The 13539-nt window shown below is 36.9% G+C and overlaps 1 pseudogene; it reads left to right on the top strand.

Annotated features, from left to right (window-relative positions):
- Positions 1 to 13237, top strand: part of LOC113619281 (39S ribosomal protein L9, mitochondrial-like) — a 31594-nt pseudogene extending 18357 nt beyond the window's left edge.
- The last annotated feature ends 302 nt before the right edge of the window (positions 13238 to 13539 follow it).

The raw sequence follows: 13539 nt of genomic DNA, 5'->3' as shown, positions 1-13539 counted from the left end.
AAACAAACAAACAAATAAATAACAAAGTTAACTGCTCATTATCAGCACAATCAATTCTTTTAAAAGAATGTCAGCCTTGGGACCAAATCTTAACAGAGACAAACTATTAAATACTTTTATGTACTCAGAAGTGACCTTTTATAAACGCTCAAATAGAAATTCGTTCCTCACTACTGCCATTAATTATTCTGAAATTTTTAAAATTTACATAAAATACATTTGAAGAGTGCTATAAATCAAATATTGAATCAAATGACAGAGTTTATATTCACTCTTCAAAAGAAACAACAATTTTTTCCACTCCATAAGATTAGTTCAGTTTTCTATGTAGAGTTGCATTTGGTTAGATACATCATTTATATTTGTGTATTTGTTTGCATATAGCAGTGGTTTTCAAGCAAAATTGTTGTCAGCATGAGCTGAGCACTTTCAATAGGAGAGGCACTCCAGATCCGGAAATCAAGAATATCAAAAGGATACCGTATGTTTTAGAGTATGAACATCAAAGTGTCTTCTCTAGGAATTAAGGAAACCTTTTCCAAAATTTAAATTTCACAAGAGAGTGTTCTGCACACTAAAAACAGCATGAATGAGACTGAGAATTTCTGCTCACATAGTGCTTATCTATACTGTTGGTTGGATACAGAGACCAAGCAGGTAAACAAAATAAATAAGATGGGTTTTGACTGTGATGCATTATGAACAAAAATTTTTAAAGAAATGATCTAGAAAGGAACTTGTGAATAGTATGTTAGAATTTTAGTGAAGTAAAGAAAGGCCTCCCAGAGGTGAATTTTTAACTAAGACTTGACTGACAAAAAGAAGTCAGTCGTGGAAGGACTCGTGGAAAGAGCAGAGGGGGCAGCAAGGGAAAGCTTGAGGTTTTAAAAGCCACTGTAGTTGGTGCTCTGTGAATGAGAGGAGAGTGTTAGAAAATGCAGTCAGATAGGAGGTAAACAAAGGCTATATTACATAGACCCTTTATACTATTTAACAAACTGATTTTAATTTGGATGCAAGGGGAAACCAATGGAAGTTTTAAGTGGGGCTAGAAAAAAGGAGGTTTGGAAGGTAGTGATATGGTTCTAATTAAATTTCTAGAAGGCTAGTCTAGTGGCTGTATGAGGGTTATATTTAGTGAACAACAATGGAAGTAGGAGAAAAGTTAGTAGACTACTGTAGAAGTCTAGGAGTGAGCTAGGGTGGCAAAGGAGTGAACCAAAAGAATATACTTTGAATATAGAGCTGATAGATTGACTGTTGTATTGGATTTGAGATATGAAGAAAAATTAGTAAGGAATGACTTGCAGGTATTTAACCTGGGAAACTGTGTGGACAATCGTTTCATTAACTGAGATGAGAAAGACTAAGATAGCAATAGGGGTTGGGAAAAATTTTCAAGACCTTGGTTTTGGACATATAAATTTGACCTACATATTAAACAACTGAGCGAAAATTCTGAGTAGGAAGCTTGATAGACAAATCTGTAGGGAAACTTGGAGGGGTGTATTATCTCTGCTGTGCATCTACAACCTAACAGTGCCCGACCTGTTGTATTTACTCAATGAATATTTGCTGAGTAAATAAATGAATGAAGAATCTACTGCCCTTACTCTTACTTTTTACTCTTCATGTAGTCTTCTAATTAGTTCATCATTTTTTCAGTATCTCCCAAGCTTCTTCCACATGAGGAGGAATGATGACATAAACAGGAAATCTGAACATTTCGCATGCTGAAAAGAAAACTCCTTAAATAGATTCTTAAATTGAAATATTTTATATAAATTGAAATAGCACTAATTCTTACCTACAATATGAAAATCTCTGGAATGACTAAGAAAATTTAAGTTCCTAATACTACACCTGATACGTCTTGGATAGCTATTTGTCATGATAGGCTCTGCCCATGAAGAACATATGTATTCTTTTTGTGTTCATTCATTTATTCATTGATTTTTGAAAAATACTTATTGCATCTTTACCCTGTTGCATGCACTTTACTAGGCATTCAAGGGATTCCATGGGAGGATAATGCCTCTGCCTGTGCTGGGGTCTAGCCATACTATAGAAATCACAACGAGCGCTTTACATTCAATAAAGTCGCAATCATACAAAGTTTAATGGAAACATGAGGTAGGATGTTCTAGAGACTTCCTGGTTTGTTATATTTTACATGAAAGTAGTAACAGAGACTGAAAAAGGATAGTCCAGGCAAAAGAAACAGTGTACTATCTAATTGGCATATTATAGAAAAAAACTGTGGCAATACTTAAAGATATACTGAAAAGGTCAGCAGCAAGGATAAGAGAAGAGGATAAGAAATTAAAGACAGAGAAAAGGATAAAGAAGCCATTTGAATAATCTGAGTGAACTCCCTGATCTAAGGCAGTGACACTTTGAATAAAGAGGGGCTTCCAAATTTCAGACTTTGACATTTGGGGACAGATAACACCATTCACCTGGATGTGCTGAGGGAAAAATGGATGAGAGATTGGGACATCCACACGGGATGTCTAGTAGGATGGGCAGATCTGGAGAAAGGTTGAAATTTAACCCATAGAGCATAGCTATATCAATGATAGTTTAAGATATGAATGTAGCTATGAAAAGCCAGCAAGAGTAAAGAGAGACTAACAGCAGAGGCAGAACCCAAGAAAAGAAAGTATACAGATAGAAGAGGAAGAGTATATATAAGAAACTGAGTGGTCATAGACAGAGATACACATATGGAAGTAACGGGATGCAGTGTCATGAAAGCCAAGAGAGGAGAGTATTTTGAGGAGAGGCAGCTCAATAATGCCAGATGACACAACTGTAAGTTAAAAAGCATAACATTTAAATACATTTTGATATAGTGATGCAAGATGAAGGAAAAGAATCCAGCAATTCTTCTGCCATCATGAACAATGGTCAGGATTTTGCCAGGAGAGTGTGCAGACTTTTGAACAACGTAATTCAAGAGAAAGCTCTTTGGGGAAGGTTTTAACGATAGTCAAAATAATTGAAAATTTGACACAGCTACAGAAGATTAGAGAAATTAGAGATCTTCAGTCTATAGAAAAGATGATTTAATATAGTTCTCCAAGCCATCCTTACTTATATGAAGGACGCTTACATGGAATGTCTCCTCTGGAACACACCACTGGGAGGTAAGACCAGAATAATATTTCACTGGGAAATGCTGTATTCTAATTTGGAAGAATAGAACAAGTCTGTGACTAATGAACAGAAACACATATTTGAATTTATTTGAAATGGGAAGGGGTAGGGAGAAGTTATAAAGATACACATTATGGTACTGAAGGGAATGGCAATGTCTAATTGAGGAAAATAATGCCTTACTGAAGTATTCTGGAGGTTTCATAGTCAGAAAAATAAATATGCATGATTTTGTTTGCAGACTACCTGACTATATATTTTTATGGAGACTAAACAGGTCTTGCTTCTAGTTAAAAGAGAGTAATACTATTTTACTGTTATATTTCCTCTAAATTTCAATTGTTGATGCAGTTTTGTGCTTCTAGAATGAGATGGTAAGCACAGTAAAACCTTGCTTTTCATCTTCCATTGCTTCTGAACCTGGAAGTAAGCATTAGAATAATTATTTAATATTTATTAGGTACTTTGACTTATATACTCTGGGAACATATGAAGATTGAAACTATAGCTGAGTAACAAAAGGAAGTATAAGCCTGCTGAATTACTTTTTTAATCCAGGAAAATAACATAAATCTAAATTATCCTGATAATTCCGAGCTTTATTATGCAATTTTTTGGGGGAGCCCATTAGTATGAAAATGGCAAAAAATAGTCTGCTTGGCTGTGTATAAAAACTATCTAGACCTTAAGTGGTAGAATAGAATATTTTAGGAATATGATTGATCTTTCATGACTAATGGTTTGTGATTTATTATTTTACCTCCCTTCCATAAAAATGGAATTTAGGAAAGTGACAGATAGTTAAAAGGAATTGAGGGTCTTTTTTCTGGCCAGATTTATGATGGACTTTACTACGCTTCCAAGGAGGAAAAGGATATCTTCAAGGATGGTCATCTTAGGCATAAATTTAGCCATTATTGATTATATTGTCCTCTAGTCGAAGTAACTAATCTTTCAGCTGATGGCAAATGGAAGTCAAATGTTCTGATTATTTCACTTTGATTTTAAAAGGCACGGAGTCAAATTTAAACTTAGCCAGCTAAAATAAAATAATGGAAAAAGGTGTTGCCAGCTAATGAAACAAAAATAGAAATGTTTTCATTACTTCAAAAATAATGAAAATATATTTTAGTAAAGAAGAAATCAACACTCCATTTCCCAGCATTATTTTGGAAATAGATCATAGAATGATAATGTAAGACCAGATGGGAAACACAACAAGCAAAAATTAAACTTTCAAAATAATTCAGTATAAGGTACATGGGAACCTCGGAAATAACTCTGTGCTTTATAAACATTTATTAATTACACAAAAATTTACCACTTTTCATTAGTGTTAGATGGAAAAAAAATTAAACCTAAAACCATATATATATATACTTTTTTAAAAGAATATTTTGGTCTTAAAGAAGTGAAACAGAAAATAGAAACCATTGAGTGGTTTTGTAGATCTTGTAAAGATAAATAAATCACAAAAAACTTTCTGAATGTTATAACACATAGTATGTAACTGAATATAAATCAACTGTAGCATATTATCAACTTTTCCACAAATAGCTTTTTATTATGACTATAAGAAAAATTACTGCTAGTATTTTCCTCACTGGGCCTTGGGCTTTGTATTTAAAAAGAATTCAAAAGAACAATTACAAAGAAAAACTTTGCCTTACTTGATGTGAAGTGTAACACTAGTTGCAATTTAGCATATCGCTTTAGAAAATAATAGTCAATCATTTCTTTTCGGGTCATATGATAAAAACTGCACACCACCTAAAATAGGGCTAATATATCATATACTCAATGTAACATTTGGTTAAATAGACCATTTACTCAAATCTCAGCACCCAATTTAAAAAATCAGAATCTATAATTTCTTAATCAAATACTACTAAACAGTTATTTGTGAATTTTTCACAGCTGTGAAATATCAAATATGATCACAGCTCCACAGTTAAAAATAAACAGAATTTATGAAATTATTTTGATAATTGAGACCAACATACCAATATATTTTTCTTATGACTTCTTTTGCAAAAACAAAACAACATATATAAGGAGGAATTACGAAATTGAGGCAGTTGACAATTAAAATAGGCCTTTGTGTTTTCAAATAATATGATCAACCTTAGAGAAATCTACGCTAAAAATGAAGACTACCAGTCATAAGATTTTGACCTATTACCATATGTTCCTGTGAATACAGTTTATGCTATTTATAAAAAAGGAAATCACTGAGCTCTTCAGTATATTTATATAGAGCTTTACCCTAAATTCACTCATGAAAAAAAAAAACTTACTATTGGCCTAGAACTCTGCAAGGTGCTTAGAATAAAGAAATGCATAAAAAGTAGGTCCTCAACTTGAGTAATTGAGGATCCCATGCAGGAGACAGATGTTATAATCTTAGACTTTGTATGTCTGAATCCATCATCTACCATACCCCATCTTTCTCACTCCTATCAGGCTTCAGTAACCTACTTTTATTCCTCAGATACAAATACACAAAAGGCTTTCCCACTGGAGTTTCCCTGTGCCTGGGATGCCTGACATGACCAACTATTTCTCAACCTTAAGGTCTGCGGCATTCACTAATAGTTGCCTACTCAGCATGCCCGTTTCCTATCTTTTTGCTCAATATTTTGTATGGAGGAAGAGATCATGTTTATTTCAAGCTAAGTATAACAGTAACAGTCTACAGTTTCTTAAACTCCTTTACTATTAGTGCATACATATTTCCCAGTTGTTGGCAATACAATATAAGCAAAAATTTGTTGTACACTTTTCTGGGAAACACATTGCTTCCCCCAAAATAAACAACAGATGTAACTACTCCTTACCTCTTTCTGCTTTGTACAGAGGTAGGATGAATGAAGAGGCATCGGGTGACCATGAGGCAACAAGCTTAAAGGAGAAAGCTAAGAAGCTAAGGATAACTAAGTCATGGTAGCAACAGCCTACTTCTAGAATTCTTGAATAAGAAAAAAAACTATATTTAAACGTCATTACTGACTGGTACAAAGCCCCAGCTAAAGTTCTATGCTCAAACATAAGACTTATTCTTTAAAATTCCTTCTGCAACCAGTTATGTTAGAGTGCCTAAACCTTTTTTGTGTATTTCCAAGCATGTATATTAACATGTGATTTTCTTATTTATTTATTTGTTCACTTGTTTATTGTCTGGCTCCAATTCTGGGTGGAACGCCATCTCCACGAGGACAGAGAGTTTGTCCTTTTGTATACCTTGCACCTTTTGTACACTTAAACCTATCAGGGAGAACACAGAGCAAGTGATAACTGCCTGAATACAGGCGATAGAGGAGAAATTTTCAAAGTGTGTATGGAGGAAAAGTCTTCCAGGCAAGAAAAATGAATATGGGATAAGACAAGGAGACATGAAGAGATGGCAAACAATCCTCCCTGAGTAGAGCACAGTATCCGGTGGGAAGTAGTATAAGATGAGGCTGAAAGGAGTGTTTTCACATTGGAAGGAGTTTATACTTCACCTTCTATACCATGCGGAAACTCTGATTAAACTAATAAAGCAAATAATGTGATGGTTATGTACTTCTGAAAGATAAGTTTCAGGCCTGGTATATTAGAAGGCAAAGAGATGAGTTTGGTAACCAGTAAAAAAAAAAATTATTGCAGTGAGTTATGCAAAAAAGTGAAGGAAACTTCAATCAGGTTAAATTGATTGGGATGGAAGAGGATAGACATATTAAAGAGATTTGGGTCTAGAATCTGTTTTAGTCATAAATTATAAGAAAAAGTTAATTTTAAACAGGTATTTCAAAACAAGGAAAACTTTTGGTATAAGAGTAAAATTGATTTTATTCATCTTGATTAAAGGGCCTACAAAAGAGTAAGGTACCACAGGTAATAATGATTACCAGGCAATAGTTAATCCTGGATTAGGAACTAAGATAAAGTGTCAGAAGAAGATACAAAAATTGAAGATACAAAAATATAGTTATTAGTTAAAAATTTATTAGTTATTAGTTAAAAAATCTATCCACCTTCATATAACTTCATAGTTATATGAAGGTGGATAGATACCTTTCAGACAGAGAATGCAGAGGAAGATAAAAAGAAGATCTAGGAGGGAACTTAGGGAAAACCCAATACTGAATAAAACAGGATTAAAAAAACATGAGATGTACAAGTTATAAAGACCTAAGAAAATCAGAAAAGAAAAATTCTTCAGAATACAATTAAAAGAACGTGTAAGCATCTGGTGAGAAAATATTTTAAATGCCACCAAAATATCAAGTTAGAAAACAAAATCAAAGTGCATGCTGGATTTAGTAATTAAGATGTATGTATTCTTAGAGCAACAGAAAAATTTCTGTTAAGTATAAATATTTTTCTACTGATCTGAGTACCCATAAACAATTTACTGCTTTTTAGAAGAACAGCAGGAAAAGAGGAAGGGTCCACACATTAGTTGGACATCTATCCACTCTGGTAAATGTGAGAGTAGAGCCAAATGCAATTTAATTTAGGAGATCAGAAAATGTACTGTTTCTGGCACACACAGCTTCCGGAGTATATTATATCAACGCCTACAACACAAACTTAAATCAACAGCAGAATTGAATAGGACTACCTAGTGCAAAATAAATAGAAGACAACTTGTCAGTCATATAGCTCCATCAGGAACAATCCCCCTATTCTTTACATTTTCAGTCATTTAAAAAATAAAAAATGACAACTAATGCTGAATGTTACTGAGCTGGGAGCAGTGGCATGCATCATTCTTTTAATATGAGAGAAAACATCCCTCTATTTAATGAGGGGTATTTCTAATTTACAGTAACATGATAACAGCTGTTTTTGTACCTCCATATTCTATGCTCTTTTGTGCACAAATGATTTGACTCTGTCATGGGCATTTCTGACTTCTCTTGACTACTACCTATTTGGGCATCAGATGCAGTTCATCTCCACAACAAAATTCTCCAACATTCTGAGAAGAGCCTTCTTATTGTGTGTATCTATTGAATAATTGTGTTCTTTCCAGTTTCTTTAACTTTTGGCTATAATTTAAACTCATAGAGTTGCTGACAAATAAAGCACACCTGAATAACCAGCACCCAGATCAAGAAATGGAATTACCCCTAGCACTCCAGAATCCCTCCTGGTCCCCTTTCAGGTATTACAGAACAAAAGACAACCATGAACCTGAACTCTAACACAATATATTACTTGGCCTCTTTCGTTACTCTATAAATTGATGACCAATGTACTTGGCACTTTTTCATATGTTTACTGATTGGTTATTTGGATTTCTTCTTCTATTAAGTGTCTGCTGAAACCTTCTGCCCATATTTCCAGTGGATTTATGTCTTTTTACTATTAGTTTGTTAGAGTTCTTTATTTATTTTGGATAAAAATCCTGTATTTGGATCCATGTACTGTGAAATCATCTTCCTTCTGTAGGTTGCTTTTTCACCCCATGCTTAGTGTCTTGTGAAGGCAGAAGTTATTATTATTATTTTTTTATTTTTTATTTTTTTTGCGGTACGTGGGCCTCTCACTGTTGGGGCCTCTCCCGTTGTGGAGCACAGGCTCCGGACGCGCAGGCTCAGCGGCCATGGCTCACGGGCCCAGCCGCTCCGCAGCATGTGGGATCTTCCCGGACCGGGGCACGAAACCGCGTCCCCTGCATCGGCAGGCGGACTCTCAACCACTGCGCAACCAGGGAAGCCCAGAAGTTATTATTTTTAATGCAGCACAAATTATTATTTTCACTTATCATTAGCTATGTCTAAGAAATCCTATCTACTCCAAAGTCACAAAGATACTGCATGATATTTTCTTCTAAATTATGCAATCTACAATTGAGTTTTGTGTGTGATGTGAGGCAGGAGTGTATCCAGTTGACTCTACTTGTTTCAGTTTTTCCTTATGCGACATAAATGGATAGATTTTTAAAGCTGTGTATTATACAACTCATTACTTTAAAGTACCAATCTTAAATCCTTGGAACTTTCTTACAATTTTAACAAGCAAAATAATGTTGCTATAAAAGAAGACCCCTGCCATACTGAAACCTACTACAGAGAGTTAATTACAATAGAACACAGAAGATCACAAATTAAATCTGCACCCTCATTGTAAAGATCGAGGAAAGGGATACTTACACAGAAAACACTGAGCTTTGAAGGAAAGGAGTGAACAGAGACACACAGGCTGGAAGGCAGAGTAGAGAGATTTATAAAAGAGATGTATTTAGTGGAGGTTTTCAAAAGAAATCAGTCACACTATGTAATATTAAACATTCTGCTCTGTTTCCCCACCTAAAAATCTTTAGTAAATTTCTAACAATGTCCACTAAATAAAGAATATGCATTTGAAAATACATCAAGTTACTAATCAATGTGGCAGCTCTGTTTCTCTTTCAAATCCTTGTACATATTAGAAGTGATGTCACTTAAGGTGGCCTTGTAATATATATCTCATCATGTTGTTTGCCAAGGATGTGTAGTCTGATACAATGTCTGAAAACTTAAAGAAATTTGGTGAATATGAAATGACAAATATAATATGAGGAGCAGATTTGCATAAGAGAATTTTAGCAGGCTCTCTTGTTGAACACATAATTTGGACTACAACTCATTAGGTGCCCCAGGATATTTTTATAGTAAATAATAAAAGATATCAAGTTGTACTGTTTCATGTGTATGAGTGAAATAATGTTGATGGTTTAAATTATTTGTAATACACAAACACATGAAAGAGAACTACATTCTCAAAAAAAAAAAGTCTCTGAACAACCACAGTTAACTATTAAAGGAATCAACAAATTTATCATTATTAGAGGTTTCTTTTAGATTTTAAGTATGTAGATCAATTACCACTGATGCTTAACTTGCTTTGATGGGGAAATGAGGTCAGCATTTGTTACCTATATAATTTAATAATAAACTTCATTATGCTACTCATATTTTGCTCCATTTTAGACTTGATTTCAAACTCAAAGGATGGTTTGTCTACTATGGAGCTCACAGCAAAACTCAAACCAGAGAATATGCTCAAGAAACATATATTCCCAGCTTTTAGGAAATAATAGGTAATAAGCACACTATCCCTCTCTATACAGAGGAGAGGTTCCTCTTTAGTGGCCTTATGCTAACAGGTATCTTGTAAACACAAAAAGATGTGTTTGCTTGTTGATACAGAAGTCAATAGTTTACAGAGGTTTTTGCTTACTAAAGTTTTTCCTATCCAAAGTAACAGTGGCTTCCTCATCATGGCCATTTCCTGACTACGGCAGTGTTGTGTTGATACACCTACTGAACATAGACAAGACAATAGTTCCCTTAGAAAGTTGGTCCTGCCGCATAGCTTTGAGAAGGGTTCCGAGATCTCTCTTTTCTTAACCCTGTCCAGGATTGTGTGAGAGATTTAATAATCTGTAATAAATTCCTTTCTGCTTAACATAGCTGGAGGGAATTTTTTTCTTTGTAATTTGACCAATAGTGTGTGTTGTAAGAATGAAATATAATGGAGATTGTTTAATACAGTAATTGGGAGATAATCAGTGTTCAACAAATGTTAGTGAGTATCACAGTTATTGAGAATTCCTCAAATATGTATGAGGTATGAGAACTAAATTACTGCCTGTCTTATCAGTAAACAAAGGATGTCAGAGCCATCAGCCATCACATTGCAGATGCCCTGACAGTGAACCCTGAGGGAACTCAGGAAGGAAACAAGGAATGCCCACCATCTAGCAGTCATCAGACTACAGTCACCCGTGGTGGTGCAGCCTGAGGAAACTCAGGATGAGAAAACACAGGATACTGGCCCCAGAGAGCTGAGGTGCACATCAAAAGAATGATTTCAGTGAGCCCAGACTCTTGCATCTTCCCATACCTAGAAAAGTGCTAACTTCCTTAACTTGAGGTATCTGGTTTTCTTTTATTAATAATAATCTTTTAATGTTCTGACTACCTGATTCTGTTGCAAATACTCCTCTATATCCTGGCCTCCTCCTTTCCTGTTTGTAGCAGTCTCTCAGAGTTAAGATACTGTCTCCAAGGCTTGAAGTCCTAAGAATGTCGACTAAAACACAACTCTCAACTTTTAGGCTGTGCTTTTTTTTTTTTTTTTTTTTTTCAGTCAACGGGTATAAACTAAGCAATTATATGAAGAACCTAGGGGCAGGACAGGAATAAAGATGCAGACCTAGAGAACGGACTTGAGGACACGGGGAGAGGGAAGGATAAGCTGGGACGAAGTGAGAGAGTGGCATGGACGTACATACACTACCAAATGTAAAACGGATAGCTACTGGGAAGCAGCCACATAGCACAGGGAGATCAGCTCAGTGCTTTGTGACCACCTAGAGGGGTGGGAGGGAGACGCAAGAGGGAAGAGATATGGGGATATATGTATATGTATAGCTGATTCACTTTGTTATAAAGCAGAAACTAACACACCATTGTAAAGCAATTATACTCCAATAAAGATGTTAAAAAAAAAGAAAGGCAACTATAGATGAAACACTTCTGAGCAAAGTTAAACGGCAAGTAAATTCCTAGGAATTTTAGATTACCTCTGCCTATCTTTCACAATTTCTCCTTATGATATATTGCAATTTACTTTAATCTGGGGATGGGGACCTCATCCTTACCTTCCTAGCTGAAGATTCTGACGCCCTTCTGCCTCAGTTACAGTTCAGGGACTGTATCAAACTCCTCTGTGCGGTATCGCTTCCCGTGTAGAACAACATGGTGGCTGCGCATGCGCGGCCTTGGGTTGGGGCGGAGCTCTGCTGCGGGCGGGCGCTTAGAAGCTGCTGCGACCAGGAAGTCCCGAGAGCCTGCAGGCGCAACTTGAAAGGGGCGAACCCGGCTTGGAGCTTGACCTCAGCCTCTCTCACAATCGGAGCTCGGTCTTCGGGTTGCTCTGGTGGAAAGCACTGCTAGCTCAAGAGGGCCGGAAGCCCGTGCCTGCACCGGCAACACCACGTCCACAAGCTGGTAGAGGACACGAAACACCAGCCCAGAGATAACTTGCAGCTCATCCTCACGCAGCCAGTGGAGGAGGTGACCTGGTCTCAGTGAAAAGAATCTGTGGGCGGTAATTGAGTACTTCCTCAAGGACTGGCTGTATATGCATCTCCTGAAAACGAGAAGCCGTTTCAAGAGGAGAACTTGCTGAGACAAGAAGGAAGACCAGAGAAGATCCAGACCAAGGCAGGTGAGGCGACAGTGAGATTTCTGAAACGATGTCACCTGGACGAGGGAATGAAGAACAGTGTCAAAATGGGAGCTAGGGTTTCCCAGGTGGCGCAGTGGTTGGGAGTCCGCCTGCCGATGCGGGCGACACGGGTTCATGCCCCGGTCCGGGAGGATTCCCACGTGCCGCGGAGCGGCTGGGCCCGTGAGCCATGGCCGCTGAGCCTGCGCGTCCGGAGCCTGTGCTCCGCGACCCTGAAATAGTTGCTGGCCACTTCCTCAGAAATCTTGGTGTTGTGGTCACCCCACATGCGTTAAAGTTACCAGGAAAGCCCATCGCACAGAGGGGCGAATACTGGTGTGAGGTGACGGTTGTGGACAAAAAGTTAATCAGTTGATCTAAGAAAGAATTGGAAAATTTCATTCAAGCCAAATTTGAGGATTATAACCTGGGAAGAGCATCTCAGAAAGTTATGAGAACTAACTATTCTGCCGGTTAGAAATCAAGGCACAGTTACATAAGTTTTTTGAGACAGAGGGCTGAACATCAAATGATGTATTGACAATTTACATAATCCAGATCTAAGTGGCATCTTGGTGGGTCATGTGACCCTTTATAAGATCAAGAAGGAATGTTATCTTTTAAGGAGTTGTCTTGTTGGTGCTAGAAGAATGTTGCTCTCTTTGGTTGAGCAGGTATTCCTGACCATGGGGGAGGTTTGGTCAATTCATATTACAGATACACGATGCACAGTGGAGGGTGAAGGGAGGTCAAAGGGCAGAGAAGAAATTTTATATTTATAACTTTCTTGTCACCATAAAATATGAATTTTATTTCACACTGTAAATGGGCTTGGCACTGTGAGGGTACCTGTGTCTGTGGTGAACTTTGAGAGGCCCAAGACCAAAATATATAAGTACTGGTTAGCCCCGTAAGCTGCCTAGGGAATGGCCCCCACCAACTCGCAGACTATCTGAACCTATTCTCCCTTCAAAATAGCAAAGCAGAATTCGAGGAGCAGTGGAGCAAAGGTGGTCCAGCACCATAGTATCACTCCCAGCTCTGACCCAGTATGGAATTTTAGAGACCATTGGAAGACAGCAGAGTAGACTGTATATACATATTGAATTGTCCATATTTGCCATCTTCATCTTCAACAGTTATCACATCTGGCCTTGTTGGGGCAGTCCTGCT

The sequence above is a fragment of the Aethalodelphis obliquidens genome, unplaced genomic scaffold, assembly GCF_003676395.1.
Source record: "Aethalodelphis obliquidens isolate GAN/ISIS:26980383/991018 unplaced genomic scaffold, ASM367639v1 scaffold6, whole genome shotgun sequence".
NCBI classification, from domain to species: Eukaryota; Metazoa; Chordata; class Mammalia; order Artiodactyla; family Delphinidae; genus Aethalodelphis; species Aethalodelphis obliquidens.
The sequence above is the reverse complement of the archived record's forward strand: the minus strand, read 5'-3'. Positions and strand labels throughout refer to the sequence as shown.